This window comes from Macaca fascicularis, chromosome 5, assembly GCF_037993035.2.
Source record: "Macaca fascicularis isolate 582-1 chromosome 5, T2T-MFA8v1.1".
NCBI classification, from domain to species: Eukaryota; Metazoa; Chordata; class Mammalia; order Primates; family Cercopithecidae; genus Macaca; species Macaca fascicularis.
Window position 1 is genome coordinate 131,070,998 of NC_088379.1, and position 22,303 is coordinate 131,093,300.

The window sequence follows — 22,303 nt, forward strand, 5'->3', positions numbered from 1 at the left end:
TTGTTCAAATAGAATTCTATTATAAAATGGAATTTATCTTTAGTTCAGATATTTAAAAAACACAATGGTATACTATATGTAACTGACTATAACCAAATAAAGAAATTTATTTCAGCTTAGGAGAGATTATCAAATACTTAGGAGCTTCGTAAAGCTCAGGCACTGCAATCCATAACAAGGCATGGAAGTCTGATTCAGTCAATATGTTTACCCAAGAAACCTAGAGCATGAAGGTAAGCCTGGACCTGAATAAATGCATTTTTTATTTATAAGATCATGATTGCTATTATATTCTAAGACAAGCTTTTACCAAAATTATTCCCCTTTTTTGGTTTGTGGCTAAAGTACTCTTGATATTATCCTCTCAAAGATCTAGAGGGATAGAAATTGTTTGAAATGATATTCCCAGAGCATAAGCTCTGAATTTCATAATCCCAGAGTAGTAAAAATGTCCACTGTTAAATAAAACTTGGGGGATAGAAAAAATGGGGTTTGTTAAACTTTCCTGACCTGCATTGTTATTGTTCTTTGGCGTTGCTTTACCTGTGGCAACATTATGCTTTGCTTCCCTCTGTGTGTGCTTGTGCATGTATGTTTGTATATATGTGTTCTATTTAAATCAAATGGATTAAAATTATAGTATTGAGTTAAATCAAAAACCTCAGTTACACCTTCCCTATTGCCAGCTTCACACTATGTCAACAAACTTTTATATTCAACAATTGACCAATTCAGTCAATCACATTTTTTATTCAGTCAAAAGCTTAAGCAAATTTATTTGATTACAGTAGTTCTGTGTGAATAATCAGATTGCTGGTCCCTTATGAATGAAGCATATTTGAAAATAGAAGAGCAAAGAATGGGGGAAAAAAGTCCAGAAATTTAGGAATGTCTTTTACATATTTTTTAAGGTATAAACTTCAAAGCCAGGTAATCTGTGTTCTTTACTGGTCTAGAAAAAAAAAATAAATTTGCTCTGTAGCTCTCTAATCTGTGAAATGGGATAGATAGCATTTATGAAAGTTTTTTTCAAAGTGTGGCCTTCTAAAAGCCCATCTGTATCAGAATCACCTGAGATTTAGATGAAACACATATTCTTGGGCCTTACTTCTGATCCTGGTGATGAGTATAGGATCTGCATTATCAGCCCAGCAGATTTTACATACCCTAAAATTGAAGAGCCACTGACTGAACCTTCAGGGCTAGTGTGTAGATTAAGAGTAGCAACCAAGGCATGTAAGGCCTTGGCAAACTGAGCTAGCTCTGAACCTGATTTAATAAAACAACAACAACAACAACAACACAACATAATTCAAGATGCAAGATTGCCCACATTTTTGTGACAGGGGAGAAGGAAGACTCCAGTTAGGGCTGCTGTAGCAGAGTGCAGCAGCCTACTGGGGTGGAACTGGAAAGAGCCCAGGATTTTATGTTGAGCCCAATACTGCAAGAGCACCAGAGCTGTTGTAATGCCCAGCCCTGAATGTTTGTGGGATAAGCTCAATCTCTTCTGGCAACACCCTTACAAACACACCTAGAAACAGTATTTCCCCAGTCATCTAGGCATCCTTTAATCCAGTCCAGTTAACACCTAATATTAACCATGATAAGTTGACCTCTTGTTAACTGGGCATCCATACACATGCCCTCAAATCATACTTAATCTCCAAGTAAAGACAATAACAAAGTCATAAGTCCATCTAACATAATACAACTATCATTTGTACAACTGAAAATGCAACTATCCTTAACCTAAATACTATTATATAAAATTAAGAACACTTAAGTGCTGATATAAAGTCAATAAATCTTAGGTTACCTAATAAAGAATAAGAAATAAAATAAAGACTTTGCTTAATACAATGGTGTATATGGGCAAATATATTCTTAACAAAATAAGGAGGAAATACTAATGACTGGTACAGTCCTTATGTCAGTAACTGGTCACGTAGTCACAGCTGGTATTGATAACTACCTTCTTCTACTACTCATTTGCCTTCAGCAAGCATCTTAGCTGGTCATTTTGTTATTTTTGTTTTTGTTTTGCTTTGTTTTACCTGATGGAGTGACCCAACCCTCAATTCCTGAAGGATCTGGGCCATTTGTATTCTGAGCCTGAATTGGGTTGTTGTAGTTTCCCATTGACTTTAATTACAGGGCCAGGTAATACTAAGGGAAGCCCTAAGGGATCTCTTGTATTCCAAACATATGATTCCTTACCTCCATTGTGGAGCAGTAGTCTGATTTTATTTTGAAATCAGGTCAGTCAGTCCAGCCAACATTGTAACTCCATTCTTACCCTGTTGACTTAGAGACAGGAGTCCAAAGTGGCCAGGTGGTAATCTTAAGTTCCAGTTCAATGGAATCACTGTTGTGTCTCCTGGAGGCTGCATTCTTCCTTCTGGAACTCAGACCTCTAGGCCAGCAGAACATAATGTTGTGGGAATAGGAAGAAAAAATTTTGCTACTGGGTCACTAGAGGTGATGGTGAGTGATAAGTGATACCACTTCCACTTCCACCCCTTGATTCCCAGATCTGTGAATCCTGGCAATGAGAGAAAATAGTACCATATTTTGGGTGCTGATTTGGAGCACATACAGTCATCTGGAGAACTTGGCCCCAGACCTGAAAACTGTTATCACCTAGTTGGTATTGTAATTGTGACTTCAAAAGGCCATTCAATTGTTTTATGAAACCAGCTGCTTCAGGTTGACAGGGAACATGGTTCGACAAGTGAATGCCACGGGCATAAGCCCACTGCCATACATCCTTGGTTGTGAAGTGAGTTCTTTGGTCAGAAGCAATACTGTGTGGGATACCATGACAGTAGATAAGGCATTCTTTGAGTCCACAGATGGCAGTCTTGGAAGATGTATTGTGTGTAGGAAAGGCAAATGCATATCTGGAGTAAATGTCTACTCCAGTAAGTACAAACCACTGCCCTTTCCATGATACAAGAAGCCCAAAGTAATAAATCTGCCACCAAGTGGTTAACTGATCACCATAAGGAATGGTGCCATACTGAGGCTCAGTGTTGTTTGCTGTTGACTGATTGGAAACTCAGCAATGGCTGTAGCCAAGTCAGCCTTGGTGAGTGGAAGTCCGTTTTACTGAGCCCCATGCATAAGCTCCATTCCTGACACCATGGCCACTTTTTTCATGAGTCCATTGAGTGATGACATGGGTGGCTGGGGAAAGAGGCTGAGTGGTGTCCACAGAATGGGTAATCCTATCCACTTGATTATTAAAAATCTTCACTACTGAGGTCACCTCTGGTGAACATTCACAAGGGACACACATATATTTACATTTTTTTAAACACTTAGGTTCATCCACATACTTCTTCCCTAAATTTGTCACCAATTTTCTAATCATGCTCTTTCCAAGTCCCTGACCATCCAACCAAACCATTGGCTACCACCCATAAGTCAGTATATAATTGCACATCTGGCTATATCTCCTTCCAAGCAAAGTGCACAACCAGGTACACTGCTTGCAGTTCTGCACACTGGAAAGATTGCCCTCTACTACTGTCCTTCAGGGATGTCCCAGAAATGGTCTGTAGTGCTGCAGTTGTCCACTTTGGGGGGGTGCCTGCCCATCATGCAGAACCATCTGTAAACCAGGCCCTAGCCTTCTCTTTTCCTATCAAATGATGATAAGGAACTCCCCAAGAGGCCAGAGGTGCAGTTCAGAAGAGAGAAGGCAGGGCAGAAGGAGTTGGGACTATGGGCATTTGGGCCATTTCCTCATGTAACTTACTCATGCCTTTATGACATGCTCAAGACTGATAGGGTATATACCACTTTTATCTGATGATGAAATGTTGCTGTGCATGCCCAACTTTATGACTAGATGGGTCCGAAAACACCCAGTTTTGATAGGCAGCTCAGGTCACATGGTAACTTGGTGACCCATAGCCAAACATTCAGTTTTCACCAAGGCCCAGTAGCAGGCCAAGGGCTCTCTCTCAAAAGAAGAGTAGCTACCTGCAGAAGATTGTCAGGCCTTGATTGAAAATCCTAAAGACCCTCACTGTGAGTAACCTATGGGGGCCTAGCAAAGGCTCCAATCAGCATTCCCATCTGGCACTGACACCTTAAACATTATTGGATCTGCTGGATCATATGAACCAAGTGGCAGGGCAGCTTGCACAGCAGACTGGACCTGTTGCAGAGCCTTCTCTTGTTTTGGGCCCCATTCAAAACTAGCAGCTTTATGGGTCACTGGATAAATGGTCTGGTGTAGACAACTTATACTTCATCTTAGAAGAAATATCTAGACAGGCTCCGTACCACTGGAGACCCAGAAATTTCACTGAGGTAGAAGGCCTCTGAATTTAGTTCCAATTTATTTCCCACCCCTGACATTCAAATCTTGCACCAGTAAGTCAAGAGTGGTTGCTACTTCTCTCTCACTAGGTCCAATCAGCATAATGCCATCATATTGTTTTTTATTTACTATTTTCCTAGGTAGAGGAACTTATAACAGCTTCAATTTGGCTTATCCCATTATAATAGCCCTCATCCCATAGGTCAGGGAACCAATGTGGGGATTCTCCCAGCTGCTAAGTATGTCTATTCCAATTTTGCATACTGGCACAGGAGAAATGGCGGATGGGTTCAGGAACCTAATGGACCCACTCTAAGTCAGACCTGAGCTAAAACTCCATTAATTACCTGACTTCCATAAGCCTCTACTCTAACCACCACAATGACATTTTGGGTACCGTGGAATCAATGTCAGTTCAGAGCCAGTGTCCAGTAGGCCCTGAAAGGTCTAATTATTTCCCTTTCACCAATGCACAGTTACACTAGTAAAAGGCTGGAGTGCCCTTGAGAGGCATTGAAGAAAGATTAACAGCAAAAACTTTTGGTGGTATACTGAGGCCCTTCCTCAAGGGGACTCAACCTCCCCTTCATTCAAGGGGTTCTGGGTCTGTAAACTATCTCAAGTCTGGAAATTGATTGAGGGGTCATGATTCTCTGTTTTTGTAATTCCAGTTAGACCTTCTGTTAAACTTCTTACTGGAAGTTTTCTGCTTATAGGGATCAAATAAGAATGTAGTAGACTTCCTGTCTATTTCACTTCTAGGAACACCACGACAAATTAGCCAATGCCAGAGCTCTACATGAGTCAGAATGTTTGAAATGCTTGTTTCCCAATGCTGTAAAGAAATAGCACTTGAACATAAATTTAATTTACTCAGCAAGGCCATTTTTACTTCCTGCAGAAAGGGTACACTCACCAGCAATTTTGCCATTAGAGTACACGAAACAAAGAAGACAGGGTCATTTATAACCTGATGTGTCCACCCTACTGCTGTGTCCGGTTTCCATTGGCTGGAATGGGAACTCACATTCTGTATTGGTCCCGATTGGCTAGCAATTTAGAACTTTTTAAAAGAGGCAAAGGCAGAGGAGAAAAAAGGAAAGAGGAAGTAACTGGTGGAATGCTGAGAAAAGTAAAAACACCTTTAAATAAGGAAAGAGAACAGGATATAGCCTAATGCTTGCTTGGACCAGTATAAGCATGCCAGGGCAAATATTTAGGCTAAATTGAGGGAGCTAAGAACAAAAGTACATTGATTTCTTTACAACGACTAGCAGATATTTAAGAATGTTAGCACAGGTCTTTGAATAAGTTTTGCTTCTAAGAGAAGTTACTACTTATTCCTAATTAAATGGGGAGGAAAGTCTTTGAAGAGGAACCTCTACTTTACTTTTTACAACAGTGCTCTGATTGTTGCTTTGCCTCGGTTGTCCATTACAGCAATTGTGCCCACCTTGCTTTTGATGTTTGAGTGCCTCCACTTGGCCTCTGCCACCTTAGGATCCAATTATTCTCATTGCATTTAGGTTTTCCAATTGAGGGACTGCAGTTCCCACTCTAAAATCAGGCATACAGGAGAGCAATCACACAGCTCTTCAAGGATACTGGTGCTCCCCTCACAAATGTATTTCAAAAAGTATTGGCGAAGGGTATGTGTTCTGAATCCTCCCAGTTGAGATGAGTAGGTCTTTTAAGTGACGTATCCACTCTAGCATTCCAATCTCTCTAAGGTTTTGGAGCCCTTCCTCTACATTAAACCAAGGGAGATCAGTCCTTTCCAGCTTGCTCACAGTGGGCTATATTTTGATCCGTGCTTCAATTAACCAAGTAGATGAACGATTAGTTCTTTTTCAATTCCTCATGTTGCAACATTAACACTAAATGCAGAATCTCTTCTTAGTGGTCCTTCATCCATAAATTCAGCCTGATCCAACTTTATGTTCCTACCTCCATTATCCCACACCCTTACTATCCTTTCGCATACTTGCCTCCTGGATTTCTGCTTACATACATTAGAAAACTTAAGTAGTTCTTTGGGAGTGTAGTTACACCTTCTAGTGGGTCACACTCTGTACCTCACCTCTAGGGGCATGCCAGGACTTGAATCTAATTACAGGTCTAGAAGCACAATGGGGTCCTGGGGATGGATCCTGAGGAGAATCAGTGTTGTTTTGCCTGGCAACTGCTTTAGGGAGGCCATCACTGTTTCCTCAGGCAATGCAGGGTTAATTTCCTCAGACAAAGGCTGAAAGGCTCATATTACTGTGAGTAGGGGAGGAAATGTTGCTAGGAAGGAGAGGAGGTGGGGAGACCACTTCCTCTGACAAAACAGTCTCATCAGAATTAGGAACTCAGTGTCCCCCGCTTCATCAGCATCCTCCCACATGTTCTGATTCTAAGTTGCAGGGTTTTACTCTTTCCTAATCAATACCCTTAGTTTAACAGTAGACACCTCGTGAGGCTGAGAGTGCACCTTTTCTTGTAGGTTAGCCACTGGCATAATAAGAGTCTGTGTTTCATTTTCAGCAATTTCAGCCCTTTGTCTACTGAAGAGAAGATTCTCACCCAGGACACACTTGGAAACTTTTAGGTTATGTATGTGCTTCTGGAGCCAGGAGCTAGAATCCCTAAATTCACCACTTTGTCCAGCATACATGGGAGCCATCAACCAACTTCATTATATTCTTTGGTTCTCCACAAATGTTCAAAGGTATCCTGTATAGAATCACTAAACTCCTTGTCTCTCAGGAGCAGTGAATCAGCAGTATCAAATGCATTTATTTATTTTTACTATCAGTGCTCTCCTTACTATTAGAAGTAGAGTTCTCGGCATTTTTAGGACTAATCAGATTAGAGAGGCAACTTCAGAAACCCCGAAATCAACTAAAGAAATTCATTCTTAAAATTCCGTTCCTTTAAAATCACTCCTGATACCAAAACCTGCATTAAGGTTCTCCAGAGGGGCAAAACCAATAGGATATACGCATATATACAAGGGATTTTATTAGGGAGAATTTGCTCACATGATTACAATGTGAAATCTCCTGATAGTCTGTTGGCAAACTGGGGATAGCCTGTATTGGAGTTCAGTACAAGTCCAAAAGTCTCAAAACCAGGGAAGCCAACGGTGCAGCACTCAGTCAGAGCCCAAAGGCCTGAGAGCCTCCAGGTGGTTGCTGGTACAAGCCCTGGAGTCCAAAGCCCAAAGAACCTAGAATCTGATGTCCAAGGGCAGGAGCAGAGGAAGCAAGCATCTGGCACAGGAAGAAGGAGAAAATCAGAAAACTGAACCAACTGTTTATCTCCCTTCTTTTGCCTGCTGTGTTCTAGCCCCACTGGCAACCACTGGATGGAGCCCACCCACATTGAGGGTGTGGTCCCAGTCCAGACTCCTCTAGTAACAACCTCACAGCCATGCCCAGAAAAATTGGCTCACCAGCCGTTTAGGCATTCCTCAATTCCAGTCACGTTCACATCTAATATTAACTATCACAAATATCAAGGCTCATTTAAGAAAATGAGCAAACTATACTATAAATATTCTACAAATTCCATAACTAAGTTTATTTTTAAGAGAAAGTTATTAAAATTAGCTTCAAAGCAGTGTTTTATCTTGTTCTGGATTAAGCAAATTGGCTAGTGGAAATGCATTTTTCCCAGGTGTCTGAGAATAACAGCAATGTGGTCTCAAGTTTAAAATAATTATCTGAACAACTCCATGGATATTGATAATAATTTATCTTTTTATTGTTCTCTATATGCAAAATATAAATGTGTTCTAAGACTTTGAAAATCAATTAAAATTTATTATGCAGGAGAAATGTGCATGAGGTATAAAAATGATTAAAGGGAATATTTGGCCGGGCGCGGTGGCTCAAGCCTGTAATCCCAGCACTTTGGGAGGCCGAGGCGGGCGGATCACGAGGTCAGGAGATCGAGACCATCCTGGCTAACACAATGAAACCCCGTCTCCACTAAAAATACAAAAAAATTAGCCGGGTGTGGTGGTGGCGCCTGTAGTCCCAGCTACTCGGGAGGCTGAGGCAGGAGAATGGCGGGAACCCGGGAGGCGGAGCTTGCAGTGAGCCGAGATCGCGCCACTGCACTCCAGCCTGGGCGAGAGAGCGAGACTCTGCCTCAAAAAATAAATAAATAAATAAATAAATAAATGGAATATTTATGGGAGGGGTGATATGAAAAGGCTCATCTCTTATTGTTCCCTACATAATACATACCTAGGGATATATAAATGAGAATCAAATTACATATTGGGGGTTAAGGAGCTCACATAGCTCTTTATATACTGGTTCAACAAGAATTTCTTCAGTAAGTTTATAGAAAACTTGCGCCACATTTGGGGAAAAAAAATTCCATGTATATATTGGAGCTAAAACAATGAAAGCCTAGTTGTTTGAGCCTGGTTAGGTGTTCCCCTTCAGTTTATGGATTTGTTGAATCCAAATTTCTGAATTTTAGATAGCTTTGGGGTATGAAGTGTATGTAGGATTTGTCCATATGTATATCATTTACATAAACAATTCTCTTATTCACTGTACAGAAGAAGGAGAGGTATATGGTCCCTTTAGGCAAATTGGTTATGTTTAATGGTTCAAGAACAACAAAGGGCAGATAATCTTTACCTAGAGGAATAAAGCTCTGACAGGGAAGAGTGAGTATAGCATTTCTTATAGGACTACTGGCATTAAGTTTGAAAGGAAAATAAAGAGAGTTAAATGAGCCCCCATTCTTTGTGAAATAATTAAATAGAATTAATTTTAAAAGGTAATGCTAAAAAATGTTGAAAATTAAATCAGAAGAATTTCCAAGGAACTCAGTAAAAATAAGCTTCATGAGAGGGGAGAAAAAAAGTTAAAAAGAAAAACATAAGTAAATAACACATCTTATATTACTACATATTACTGTTACTGTATAAAATAATATATGTTTTTTCAGCATTATAAAGCTAGAAAAAAAGTTCTGCAGCAAAACTTACATACTAAGAGCTAAATACATCTTAGAATATTGCTATACTGAATCCTAACCTCTCCATAGAAGAGTTGTTTTGTAGGACTTACAGCTACATAGCTCATATATGCCAGCAACCAAAGGCTTATATTTACACTTGGTCAGTCTGTGAAATATTTTTGATTGGCCTATTTATGATTTAGCACTGGTTATGATTTAGGTGACCTACAACTCAGGTTTCATGTTAGGTTTGACAATTTTTCCTTCATGTCACAAACTTTTCTTTTTTTTTTTGAGACGGAGTCTTGCTCTGTCACCCAGGCTGGAGTGCAGTGGCCGGATCTCAGCTCACTGCAAGCTCCGCCTCCCGGGTTTACGCCATTCTCCTGCCTCAGCCTCCCGAGTAGCTGGGACTACAGGCGCCCGCCACCTCGCCCGGCTTTTTTTTTTTTTTTTTTTTTTTTTGTATTTTTTAGTAGAGACGGGGTTTCACCGTGTTAGCCGGGATCGTCTCTCGATCTCCTGACCTCGTGATCAGCCCGTCTCGGCCTCCCAAAGTGCTGGGATTACAGGCTTGAGCCACCGCGCCCGGCCTACAAACTTTTCATGTTGAATGAAGCCTCATAAAATCATTGGCAGGGGAGCATGTTCACACACATGCACACACATGTACTCAGATACAGCCATAAAACAAAGCAAAACAAAAAAAAACAAGGCACTTGCCTTGCTCTATTTCCCCGTGCTTTCTCCAAGAACACCAAAGGTGGTCTTTAGTATCTGAAGGCTAAAAGATTATGAAACTGTGCTCCATCTACCCTCCACATCAATTTCTCAATTATATAAAGCATGCTGCAAGTAAAATGATTTTTTGAAGTAACTTTTTATTTCAAAAGGCATCCTCTTAATCACATACACTCAGCAGATCTTTGACTTGGCCAATGTAATTTCTTAAAGTTCTTCCTAAACTTTATCTGTAGTATTGTAAAGTTGACAACCACAGTAGTTGTCAACTTGTAGGGTCAAATTTTTACAGATGTTGACATATGATAATAGACTCTTAGGCAGTGAAGATACTTTAGGATACTTTCTCTCCCATGTCTCATTTTGGAGTTCAATAAACTGAGACAAAGAGAAGTGAACTGTTCACACAACATCAACATGCAAATAGCACCTCTAGTTCCTAATGTAGTCTAATGCCATTTGGTTTTTTTTTTTAATTGTTAAAAAAAAACACAATAATTATTACAAATAAGATGTATATAGGTACACTGAATAAAATTTTTATATTTTAAATACACCGAACTTGAAAAAAAAATTGGCATATTTGGGTCCCAGGGACATCTCATAAATGGAATACTTTTGAGAGACTTAATTTTATTTAACAAAGACTGAAAGACATGCCTCATAAACATTAAAAATCTAAAATGTATCATTTGCCAGACACCTACAAAGTCAAGCATTACAGAAAACACCAAGAATGCAAAAAGAAAAACGTCAAAGGTTTGGTCTAGAGAATAGTGCACTCTCATATGATAGCACATTGTCTCCACAATGCACAGGTTATTAAAGGAGGAATATCACAAGAAAGCAAATGTTCAATAAATACTTGATAGTTGGATTATTTTTATTAGCTAAATAAATTGGAGTTTTAAATTTAATACTTTGCATATTTTAACAATGAAATTAATTTTTATTGTCATAAATCCTTGGGAGAATTCATTACTAACACAATAGATGAAAAGTATTGTTTTCCTCACTGAGCCCTTTAAAGTTTGTAACATCTGAATCATTTTTTTATCCTCTTACCAATGCTTTATTATACTTTTCCAAAAGGTTAAGTCATGACTTAGGTAAATATAAAGTGAATATCTTTCAATGATCTTTACTTAACTCATTAATTGATAAATCAGTGAGATGATAAAACTAGTTCAAAGAAGAATACTAGTGCAAGCTTTTTTAAGCAACATAAAGGAGTGTCTAGGCAAGATTGCTGGGTTAAATACAAAATCAGTTAATGTCCAACAGGGCCATGAACCATGACGTTTGAGATTATCTTTTCCACAGGACAGAAACTATTGCAAACCTGCCAGAAGAAGAATATGTTGGCCTCTGCCCCTACAGATCTGTAGAATAGCCCAGTCAATCAAATGTTAATCAAAGAGGCAAGCCCATGGCTGCCCTGGAAAATGACCTAGTAATTCATCTCTTTGGCCTAGTTTGAAGTTTGAGACATCTTTTATTCACACCAGTATGCCTTGATTATTAAGACACTCTCAAATAATTTCTCTTCTCTACTTTCTACGTCACTCACTTGCAGAATCTATTTGACCTAAGTTAGTCTTATCATATTTTTAAAAGTAAGTCCATGAGTCAGTTGCTCAACTTCTATGGCAGAGAAAATAAAAAAGAAAATGTCTGAGTGGGAAGCTTTATTTACTTGGAGAACAACAACTTCTGAAGTTTCTACTATCTAGAATAGTTTCAACCTACAGTTTGTTTAAATGCCTGTTTGAGATCAAGAACATTTAAAGTACTCACACATTTTCAGTGCGTACATGGAAGCATTATATCTGGCTGTTTAAACACATTGAAAAAGCAGATAATATGTGATTTCTGAGTCAGTTGATCTCGAGTGTCCCTGAAGAATTTAATAAGTCTGTTAAGCCCTCAAAAGCAATGCTTTTGGAAATGTTTTTACATTAGGGTTTTGACTCAGGAGCATCTAATAATTTCCTTGTATTTATAAGACATAAATATAGAGGCATTGTTGCCATTATTTCCATAACTGCTTATGTGACCATAAGGGAAAAGAAAGTCTGCAAACCTCGTTGGGGAAATTAAAAAAAAAAATGGGTTTCAAATGTAGATTATAGAAGAAAATCTTAAATTTTTGAAGTAATATGTGATAGAAATTAATTCATTATTAAAATATTACTAAAATTATGCAATATGATAGCATATGATACAGTCTGCTATAATATCGTATGATTTGAAAATAGTATATGAAAATGTTTCAAAAAGCATAAGAACTATAGCTATATATGTTTTTCCTTTTTTTGATAACCTCTTAATGTTAAATTGTACTGAAATATCCTTTGTGCAGTCTTTGACTTTTTATATTTTAAAAAGTTAAATTTGCTGTTCTAAAAAGGCTGTTAGCCAAGAAAAAATATGATCGATGTTGAGCTTAGTTTTAAAATATCAGCCTCATAAGCTATTGAATAATTTTCATGAGGAATATTTATTAACATCAAGATTTATTTTAATCTTTTCATTATTTAACAGTAGAAGAAGCCATTTAGATTTTACAGAAATGTAGCTCCTCATACATTATATTGTTCCTATGAAGAATTAGATTGAATAAAGCTGGTTGGAATAAAGCTCATATTACCAGGTATGTACTTCAAGAATTTTTAAATGGACTATTATGTTGACATATTTAGTTTCTGAACAAGATCTTAAATTTAAAAATTGTAGAAATCATGAAAAATGTGTAGTCCAAAGCAATATAATAAAATTTTATAACTTAATTTTCTTTAGTTGTATTTTCATAAATAATTCAGATTTTCATTAGTTTATTATTACTGATGTTTCACAGAGCTACAAAATGTGTGCTACATGATCTAGAAAAAAATCATGCTAGCAACTAAAAACTTAACTGTGAAAAGTTTTGCCTTTTTCTCTAAAATCTCCTAAAAATCTCATGTGATTTGTGAGTACTCTTCCTGATAATATAGAAAGGAAAATAATTCAGCTGTGAAAACAAGCAAAATTTTTTCTAATATACAACAACTGAGTGCATCACTGTCTTTACAAAGAATCCATTCCTTCTCTAGTCACAGGTATTTTTTAAAATCAAGTTTCTATTATGGGTACATTGTGGTTGAGTAAAGGTTCTCCTTTCTTATAGAAGAAAAATTGGAAAAATGAAAAGGCAGATGGAGCCTAAAATTGTTTTAGTTTATATTATATTGTCCTTGAAAATAAAGAAAAGAGGATAATTTAGCCAAAAACAACAAACATCCAGTTACCACAAATTCCAGCTTCTCAGGTTCAGGGTAAAGGAGACCAGTTAACTCAGGGATATCAAGCTGCTGGTGAAATTAAATACAAAAATATACTGTCCTTTGAGCTGCCATACTTAGTTTCCTTTAATAGATAGCGTTTGGGGGAATCTCCATGCTTGCTATTTAAGCCTTTTGTAAAACAATGGAAAGTGGTGGAGATGGTAGAATCACATTTTCTACAGTACACATGCATTCATTCAGAACCTCAACAAAGAGGATAAACTCTGGCTGCTAAGAGAAAAATATAAGTAACAGTTTCCTGAGAATTGTTAAGCCAACACACTATTAAATATACCACCTAACATTGTTCTTTTCCTCTCTTTTCACTCTTGCAGCTACCACATGTGATGGAAAGAATCCAAGTTAAACACTCTCACCAGAGCATGCTCCAAGACAGATGACTGAGCCTCAGGCTTGGCCAATACAATGCACTTCTATTCTCTATTTATTTTTGTAGTTCAAAGACCTGGCAGTAACCCACTTGCTGCCTGCCATAAGGACCAGTACAGTCCTGATTACTGCCCAGCGATTTTATATCTGTATGCCAGTTACTCAGACCACGTATAAAGAGTAGGGGGATTTTTTGAAAGGAAAAGAAACCCCGCTTCCACTTACACTTTGAAATTTCAGATGATATACTGCCAACTTACAGACCTTGCTTTAATCAGCAGCCACATGAAAAGGCTGTTTCTATTTACTCTAGGTCATTTAGGAAACCAGCAATAAGTAGGCCGTGCAAAATTTGAACTTCTCTTAAAGTTGGCATGTTTTCCTCAAATAGAGTTGAGTCTTGATTTCATTTTCTGAGTAGAAATATTTATAATCCTGTCAGACGTGAATTTTAGCCTTCCTTCTGTCTACCAACAAATAGGCTTTTTAAAGAATGCTTAGGGTTAAACTGGAGGCTGTTTTGTAAGGATGAGTCCATATAGATTTGAATAATGACTACGCTGCTTTACTGCTCTAGTTAAAATTTCATCAAATACTGATTTTAGCTGGAAAAAGATAATTTAAGGCCATTCTATTTTAGTTTTCAATTGTGTATATATAAAAAGGTAATCTTGCAGAACATAAAGTAACAACTGCAATATTCAGGAATTCATTAATATTAGAAAGAGAAAAAATGATTAGGGTACCAATATATTCATTGGTCCATAATGAATTTCTTTTCTCTTGGTTGTTCATACTATTTTGATGATCAGTGTAATGAAGAGATTTTGTGTAGTCCTTAATATTGTGACAAAGTACCATATTTGTATTATCAATTCTTAAAAAAATTTTTTCTTCCTTTATTATGTAGAGTCAATATTATACCATTTTGCACTGTAAACTTACAACTTGGTATCTGACACTTCACACTTCACAATTGTAATAGCCTTACAACAATACAATTTCACCGATACCCTCACCATCTACTACGGACTACATTGCATCCACCCAAATATTCATATGCTGAAGCCCTACCCTAAAAGTGACTATTTAAAGATTGGGCCTACACAAAGGTAGTTAAGATTAAATAAGGTAATAAGGATAAGGCCCTGATCCCATGGGATTAGTATCCTTATAGGAAGAGAGAACAGAGAAGGTGGGCTCTCTCACCCTTACTCTTGCTGTCTCTTTTTATTCTCTCTGTCTGCCATGTAAGGACACAGAGGGAAGACATCTGTCTAAAAGCCAGGATGAGAGCCTGCATCAGAACAAAAATGGCCAGCATTTGGTGCCTTAACTTAAACTTCTCAGCCTCCAGAACTAGGAGAAAATGAATTTCTGTTACACCAATTTATGGTGTTTTGTTATGGCAGCTTGAGCTAACTGAAACACTATTTTTCATCTTTTGTGCTACTGTTGTAATATTTTAAGTTTTATTATAACTATATAACTACATTTAACAATTTGTATTTGTTTTATTTTTCTTATTTGTTTTAAACAGTCTGTTTTATTTTTTTAAGGGAAATTGAGACACTTAAAAAAACCCTTTTATGTTTACTGTCCCCTCTTCTGCCCCTTGTTTTTAACAATTTCTAGTATCTTCATTCCTAATAATAGAGCCAAGTTTCCATCTGATGTCATTTACTATCAGTGTAATGAACATTCTTTAGCATTTCTTTTAGCACAAGTCTACTTGTGGTATTTTCAGTTATTACTTATCTGAAAATGTTTTCATTTCATTCTTGTTTCTAAAAAATGTTTTCACTGGAAATAGAAGATTAGGATTTTGTTTTGTTTTGTTTTTGTTTTTTGTAGACGGAATCTCTCTCTGTAGCCCGTGCTGGAGTGCCCTGGTGTGATCTCGGCTCACTGCAAGCTCCACCTCCTGGGTTCACGCCATTCTCCTGCCTCAACCTCCCGAGTAGCTGGGACTACAGGCGCCCGCCACCACACCTGACTACTGACTATCTATTTTTTTTTTTTTTTTTTTTTTGTATTTTTAGTAAAGACAGTGTTTCACCATGTTAGCAAGGATGGTCTCGATCTCCTGACCTCGTGATCCACCAGCTTGGCCTCCCAAAGTGCTGGAATTACAGGTATGAGCCACGGCGCCTGGCTGGAAGATTGGTTCTTAAGCATTTTAAATAAATCTTTCTATAGCTCTAGGCCTCCATGGCTTCAGATGAGAAATTAGCCATAATCTATATTATGTTTTCTGTGTGAGTACTACATCTATTTCTTTTCTCCTTGAGCTAATGGCTTCACTTTCTCTTGATTTTGATTTTTAGCCTGAAGCTGAGCTTTCTTGAATCTATCAGTGGATAGTAAATATTTATTATTATTATTATTATTATTTTTTTTTTTTTTTTTTTTTGAGGCGGAGTCTCGCTCTGTCACCCAGGCTGGAGTGCAGTGGTGCGATCTCGGCTCACTGCAAGCTCCGCCTCCCGGGTTCCCGCCATTCTCCTGCCTCAGCCTCCCGAGTAGCTGGGACTACAGGCGCCGCCACCACTCCTGGCTAATTTTTTTGTATTTTTAGTGGTGACGGGGTTTCATTGTGTTAGCCAGGATGGTCTCGATCTCCTGACCTCGTGATCCGCCCGCCTCGGCCTCCCAAAGTGCTGGGATTACAGGCTTGAGCCACCGCGCCCGGCCATATTTATTATTAAATCTAGAAAAATTATTGCTATTATGTCTTCAAATGTTTACTGGTCATATTCTCATTGTCTTCTTTTTCTGGGATCCTAATTACACACATAAGATTGCTTGAGAGTGACTCTTAGTTCTCTGAGGCTCTGATAATTTTTCTTACATTTTTTCTCTTTGTTTATATTGAACAATTTCTATTATTTAGTTTGCTGACCTCTTTTTCCTGTCATCCTCAATCTGCTATTAATTCCATCAGAATTTTTTTTCATTTTAGACATTGCAATTTTTAGTTTCAGAATTTCCATATGGTTCTGCTTCTTTTTTCCCCACAGTTTTCATTTCTCTACCAAGCTTCTCTATATCTTTAGATAAACCCCATTTTCCTTCAAATCCATGAAAATATTTATATTAGCACTAAAAAGTCTTGATCTGCTAAATCCAGTATCTGGGCCATCTTGAGGTCAGTTTCTACTCATTGCGTTTTTTTTTTTTCTTAACTGTGGGTCATATTTTTTTTAAAAAATGTCTAGTAAGTTTAGATTTAACACTGAACTTTGTGGATGTTATGTTATATATACTCCTAATTCTGGTACATACTTCTGAAGAGTTTTTCTTTTAATTCTAGTAAGGAGTGCAATTCCTAACTGATAACCTTAAAGTTTTTGTTTTCACTTTGTTAACATGCCTCTGTGGAAAGACTGTTTTCCAAGACTCCTTTATTTGTTGGAATTCAACCTCCAAACCCTGACTTTCATCTAAAGGTATCATTGAGGCTTGGTTTTAGGCTTTAGAAGGCTGCACTTTGAGTGGATTTTACTCTATGGCAGAGTCCTAAATCCAAAGACATGACTTTTCTGGAGTGCTTATGGTATTTAGAAGTGTGTGGACTGAAAAGTCTCCCAGTGTAGTTCTACCTCTGGTGTCTTATATCTGTTCTTAACCCCACAGCAGCTTCTCTCAAGATAATCACTATATAGTTTATTTTCATACATATATAGTCCAGCCCTTAGCCAATAACTTACGTTGTATCCTCAGTCAGTCTTCTTTTTCCCTCTTCATTGTTCCCCCTCTCTGTTGTTTCAGCTCCCTGCAGTGAAATTAAAAAATAAAAAATTCATCCAAGCAGAGATACATGAGAGCTAAAATCTTCATATAAAACCCATTTATTAGCATGAGGTAAAGAATGAAGTCATATTCCTTTTAATCCTTAATGAGGTTACTTCATTCATATTGTTCACATAATGTAAATATCTGTCTTTATTTTTTACCTGACAATTTTGCCTCCTGGGAAAACTCTAAATATTACTAGAAGTTACTCAACCCAAGAGGTTACACCATTGTACTTTCACCTCTAGGAAATAAAACCTAAGGAATGCTTTCTTTGGAAGTCATGGATCTCTTACTGCTCTTTCGGTTGGTCTGCACGGTATCGTTGGTCATACTAACATCAGATGCTATCATCTTCGTTGAGGCTTGTTTAGGTAGAATTATCTCTGGAGAAATTGCTTAGAGGGAAGATGAGGAACTCAGCTGCTCTCTTTGGAGATGGGTGATAATACCACTGCCTCGAGCCTGGCTACTGACTCCACCAAGTACTATGGGCTGAGTAGTCAGTGGTGCAGCTCATCCCAGCCCGCCTGTCTGAGACCACTCAGAGAGTGGTCTACTCTCATCATTAAATTGTGTTGTCCACTTAACTGTACATCCTGGAGTAGATCTGAGGCGTAAGGAATTTCTTTCCACCTCTATTCTTAAATTCTAATTTTTTTTTCTTTAATGGCATTGCGTACCTTATCATCAGAGATATCCCAAAAAAGTCACTAAATAATCTCATTTTGGCATACTTTCCTAATTTTAGCTGCTCATTCTGATCCACAGATACAAGTGATGTTCATATATTTGGAAAACTATCTGCGGTTGTTCAACATCTTCACTTTATGCTAATCACTCCCTTTTCTGAGATTCATGCATTCAACCCACATTGACATCTAGTCATACCTCTCCCTCTGTCTCTGGCCCTCTCTTTCCAGCACCAGTGTAAATAAGAATCTGAAGCCCATGACCACACATTTGAGATGTGCTCCCTTTTTTGATTGTCTTCACTATATTTATTCCCTGTCTCTTGGTCAATTTTAATACTGCACAGAATACTATGGTTCCCATTCCAGGTCCCTCCTTTACAACTAAATCACTAAATTTCCTAAATGCTGGAAATGTTGCCTCATCATGTTTGAAAGCTGAGTCTACACTAGCAAAATCAATCTTTAAGTTCTACCTAACTGACCTAGTGTCTGCATTTTTTTTCTTATATCTGAAATCAGGTTACTCAGAAAAGGAGTCTATGGGCCAGGCACAGTGGCTCATGTCTATAATCCCAGCACTTTGAGGGGAGCCCGAGGTGGGCGCATCACCTGAGTTCAGGAGGTCGAGACCAGCCTGGCCAACATGGTGAAACCCTGTCTCTACTAAAAATACAAAATAATTAGCCAGGTGTGATTGTGTGCACCTGTAGTCCCAGATACTTGGGAGGCTGAGGTAGGAGAATTGCTTGAACCTGAAGGCAAAGGTTGCGGTGAGCGGAGATTGCACCACTGTACTCCAGCCTGGGTGACAGAGCAAGACTCTGTCTCAGAAAAAAAAAAAAAAGAGAGGAACCTATGCAGAAAAGCTTTATTAGCTGATGTGCTAATAAAGCAAACAAATAACAAACAACAAACCCTGGGACTTTTATAACTATCTACACTCTAGACCCATTACTTTCATCATTCAAGTAAAGATAAGAGTCAGGTAGGCAGCAAGACTCTCTTCTGTGGTTGTGCAGGTGGTGCCCTTCAAAACCCTAAGTAACAAATTTGCATTGCAGCCTCTCAGAATAGTGCCCTCAGAATCTTGGTGTGCACAAGCTGCAGAGACATATGTGCAGCCCCACTAGACAGGGTTGTGTTTTTCTCTTCAAAACTGCATTATATGTTTCTTTAACATGATTTCTCTAATGTAAAACTACTCATGACAGTTGGTGGTATCAACAAATGGGCACAAGAAAGTAACTGCAGGTCATAACTCTACCACAATTCACACTTGTGGGTTGGAGTGTTCTTGCAAATGCTTTCTAGCAAGTCTATGGCCTGATTGTTGAAACTTGAATTTTCTCTTAAAAACTGTACTAGGTGATCAGAATTCCTATTCACCAAGGTTAATTAAATCTTAATCTATAGCTTAACCTAAGTAGAAAAATAATAATTATTTTAATTAAGAGACAAATCATCATTTATTTCATTATGGTGACTGGCTCATGTCTGCTACACAAGAAATATACATTGAATGGTAGATAAATTAACAAATGTGTTTACAACATTGCTTCTATGGAAACATGTTTAAAATTCTGATTCAGGTCACAATTCAGACACTTGTATCCTCTATACATCCTTTCATTTCTCCAATCCTAGCAGCTGGATCAATATTCTATCCCTTTCTAGGCATCAGTGGAAGAAGACATAGGGTACAGAGATTTCTATCTCCTCAATCCCTCCAGAAGCCTGCAGATAATAATCTGGGAGGAGCAACCTGATAGAGGATTATCTATGATGACAGTGTCTTGGGAGACAGAGTGGATTGGGAAAGCTGTGGAAGAGGGGCAGGAACCATAGCTCTCCACAGTGACTGTCTACGCAGAGCTTCCTCCTGTGGTGTTGTGGGAGGGCAGCTCCTTTAGCTGCAGAATTTCCAATTCATAATCCCAGTGATGCCAGCGGAACATGGTGGCTCCTTGGGGGCAATGGGAAAATGACCTCAGGTATGCATATGCTCTAAGTGGCCTAAAATTGTACATCTTCAGAAGGGATGATATTCTCAGACTGGACCCAGATGAATACTCAAATGGAACAAGTCTTTGAAGACAGATGCAATTTCAGGTAGAAATTGATCTGGCAGTCAGGATAGAGCATTTAATATAACTGGCAACAGAATTTGGCATCAGAGAGGCATGAACAAGGGATTTTTCACAGTGTTGACTAGAGATTTAGGACTATGTGATATTAAAATTATACAGAGAAGAGAAGAGGGAGAGAAGAAACAGGCAGGTTTCTTATATTAGTATTTGCTGATTAGCAGGTGTCAATTACAGGGGCAGGCAAAGCCCTGGTGCCCCAGATATATAAAATAATTGACATTAGACAAAGAAATAGAGAGTGCCTACCACACCATGGGGAAAATACAAGGACTAGGAATATGGTAGAAATCTCTTTGCAGAACTGAGTCAAAAAATAAGAGTCAGATAACTTTTTTTTTTTTCCTGAAAAATTAGAGCTCCTTTACTTAATATATAAGATCAAGGTGAGTGCCAGAGACTTCAGAGACTAAATCTGTTCTTGGGAGCACATTTCAGGATTGAGAAAACAAAGGGCTGAAGATGCTCAAGCCAGCAAGCTAAACAATCCAGGGAAGGGCTGACTGTGTCAGGCCATCTGTAAAGCAGATTGACCTAATTTTCATTTTCTTCCGATTTCATCCCAGTTTTTTATTTTTATTTTTATCTTTTGATATTAATGTATTTCTGTGCTTCAAACCTCCTTTAATTTTATGGTGTATAGGCTGCATTTCTTAAGCTCCTTTCACATGTAAATGGGATGTTTTGCTGTCCCTATCTTTTCATCCTGTGTAGGTATCTCTACATGCTATCCTAGTATATGTTGTCTGTCTCTCTGTTTCTGTCTTTGATTTTTAGGCTTTCAAAGAGCAGTTCTGTTTCTCTTTGCCCAATATCTGATGTACCACTTTGCACTGTTAGATAGAGTGTATTCTAAATAGAATTTCATATTGGTAAATATGAACTAAAAGACAAAAAGAGTATTTAGCTTGATTCCAAGTGCGACCATGAATAAACCACGAAAATCACCAAAGTCCATTTGGAAGTGGCAATTAATAGCACTTATGAAAAACTCTAAAATGATGATACATAATTCTTTAATAGAGTTTGGTGATCACATATGGTTTTGGATTTATCAGAGTAGAATTACTGACAAGAGTATATAAAGCATTTTTCTTTGAATTTCATAATAAATTAAGCCTTTCATGATTAATCTGAAAGGAGAGTAAATTCAAGTTCAGGAATAGAGATGAACTATGTCCTGAACATGTTGAAAACTCAAGACACATTCATCTCAATATTCATGATTACTTTGAACAGAAACTATAAAGAAAACTAAATGGTAAACAATCACAGTCAGTGTATTCTCTAGGTCCCAGGTGTGTCAACAGTTTTCTTATGGTAAGTGAAGTCATTAAATTAAGAATCAAAGCCACTTTTAATATGTTTCTGCTGTTGTAAAGATTTGTTGACGACTAATGAAATAAGAAAAAGTCTATTAAAAATGAAATATAGTGCTTGCTTTGGCAGCACATATGCTAAAATTAGAATGATACAGAGATTAGCGTGACCCCTGCGCAAGGATGACACACAGATTCGTGAAGCATTCCTTATTTTTTTTTTTTTTTTTTTTTTTTTTTTTTGAGATGGAGTCTCACTCTGCCGCCCAAGCTGGAGTGCAGTGGCTGGATCTCGGCTCACTGTAAGCTCCGCCTCCCCAGTTTACAGCCATTCTCCTGCCTCGGCCTCCCAAGTAGCTGGGACTACAGGCGCCCGCCACCTCGCTCGGCTAATTTTTTGTATTTTTTAGTAGAGACGGGGTTCCACCGTGTTAGCCAGGATAGTCTCGATCTCCTGACCTCATGATCCGCCCGTCTCTGCCTCCCAAAGTGCTGGGATTACAGGCTTGAGCCACCGCGCCCGGCCTAGCATTCCTTATTTTTTTGTTTTGGGGTAGGGAGAGAGGGGAGGGATAGTATTAGGAGATATACCTAA

General features: G+C 38.1%; 1 long non-coding RNA gene and 1 other non-coding gene across 4 annotated transcripts; both read left to right on the forward strand.

The window, feature by feature from the left end:
* The first annotated feature begins 5,402 nt into the window (after nucleotides 1-5,402).
* Nucleotides 5,403-15,252, forward strand: LOC135970815 (uncharacterized). 3 transcript variants are annotated; one of them, XR_010586664.1, is made up of 4 exons: nucleotides 5,403-5,465; nucleotides 8,895-9,002; nucleotides 12,587-12,692; nucleotides 13,701-15,252. It is a non-coding gene; the product is annotated as an uncharacterized lncRNA (long non-coding RNA). The 3 variants fall into 3 exon arrangements; XR_012435294.1 differs by lacking the exon at nucleotides 8,895-9,002; XR_012435295.1 differs by lacking the exon at nucleotides 8,895-9,002 and having other exon boundaries at nucleotides 12,590-12,692.
* A 6,570-nt stretch (nucleotides 15,253-21,822) lies between these two features.
* Nucleotides 21,823-21,926, forward strand: LOC123573712 (U6 spliceosomal RNA). Its single transcript, XR_006698454.2, has one exon. It is a non-coding gene; the product is annotated as a U6 spliceosomal RNA (small nuclear RNA).
* The last annotated feature ends 377 nt before the right edge of the window (nucleotides 21,927-22,303 follow it).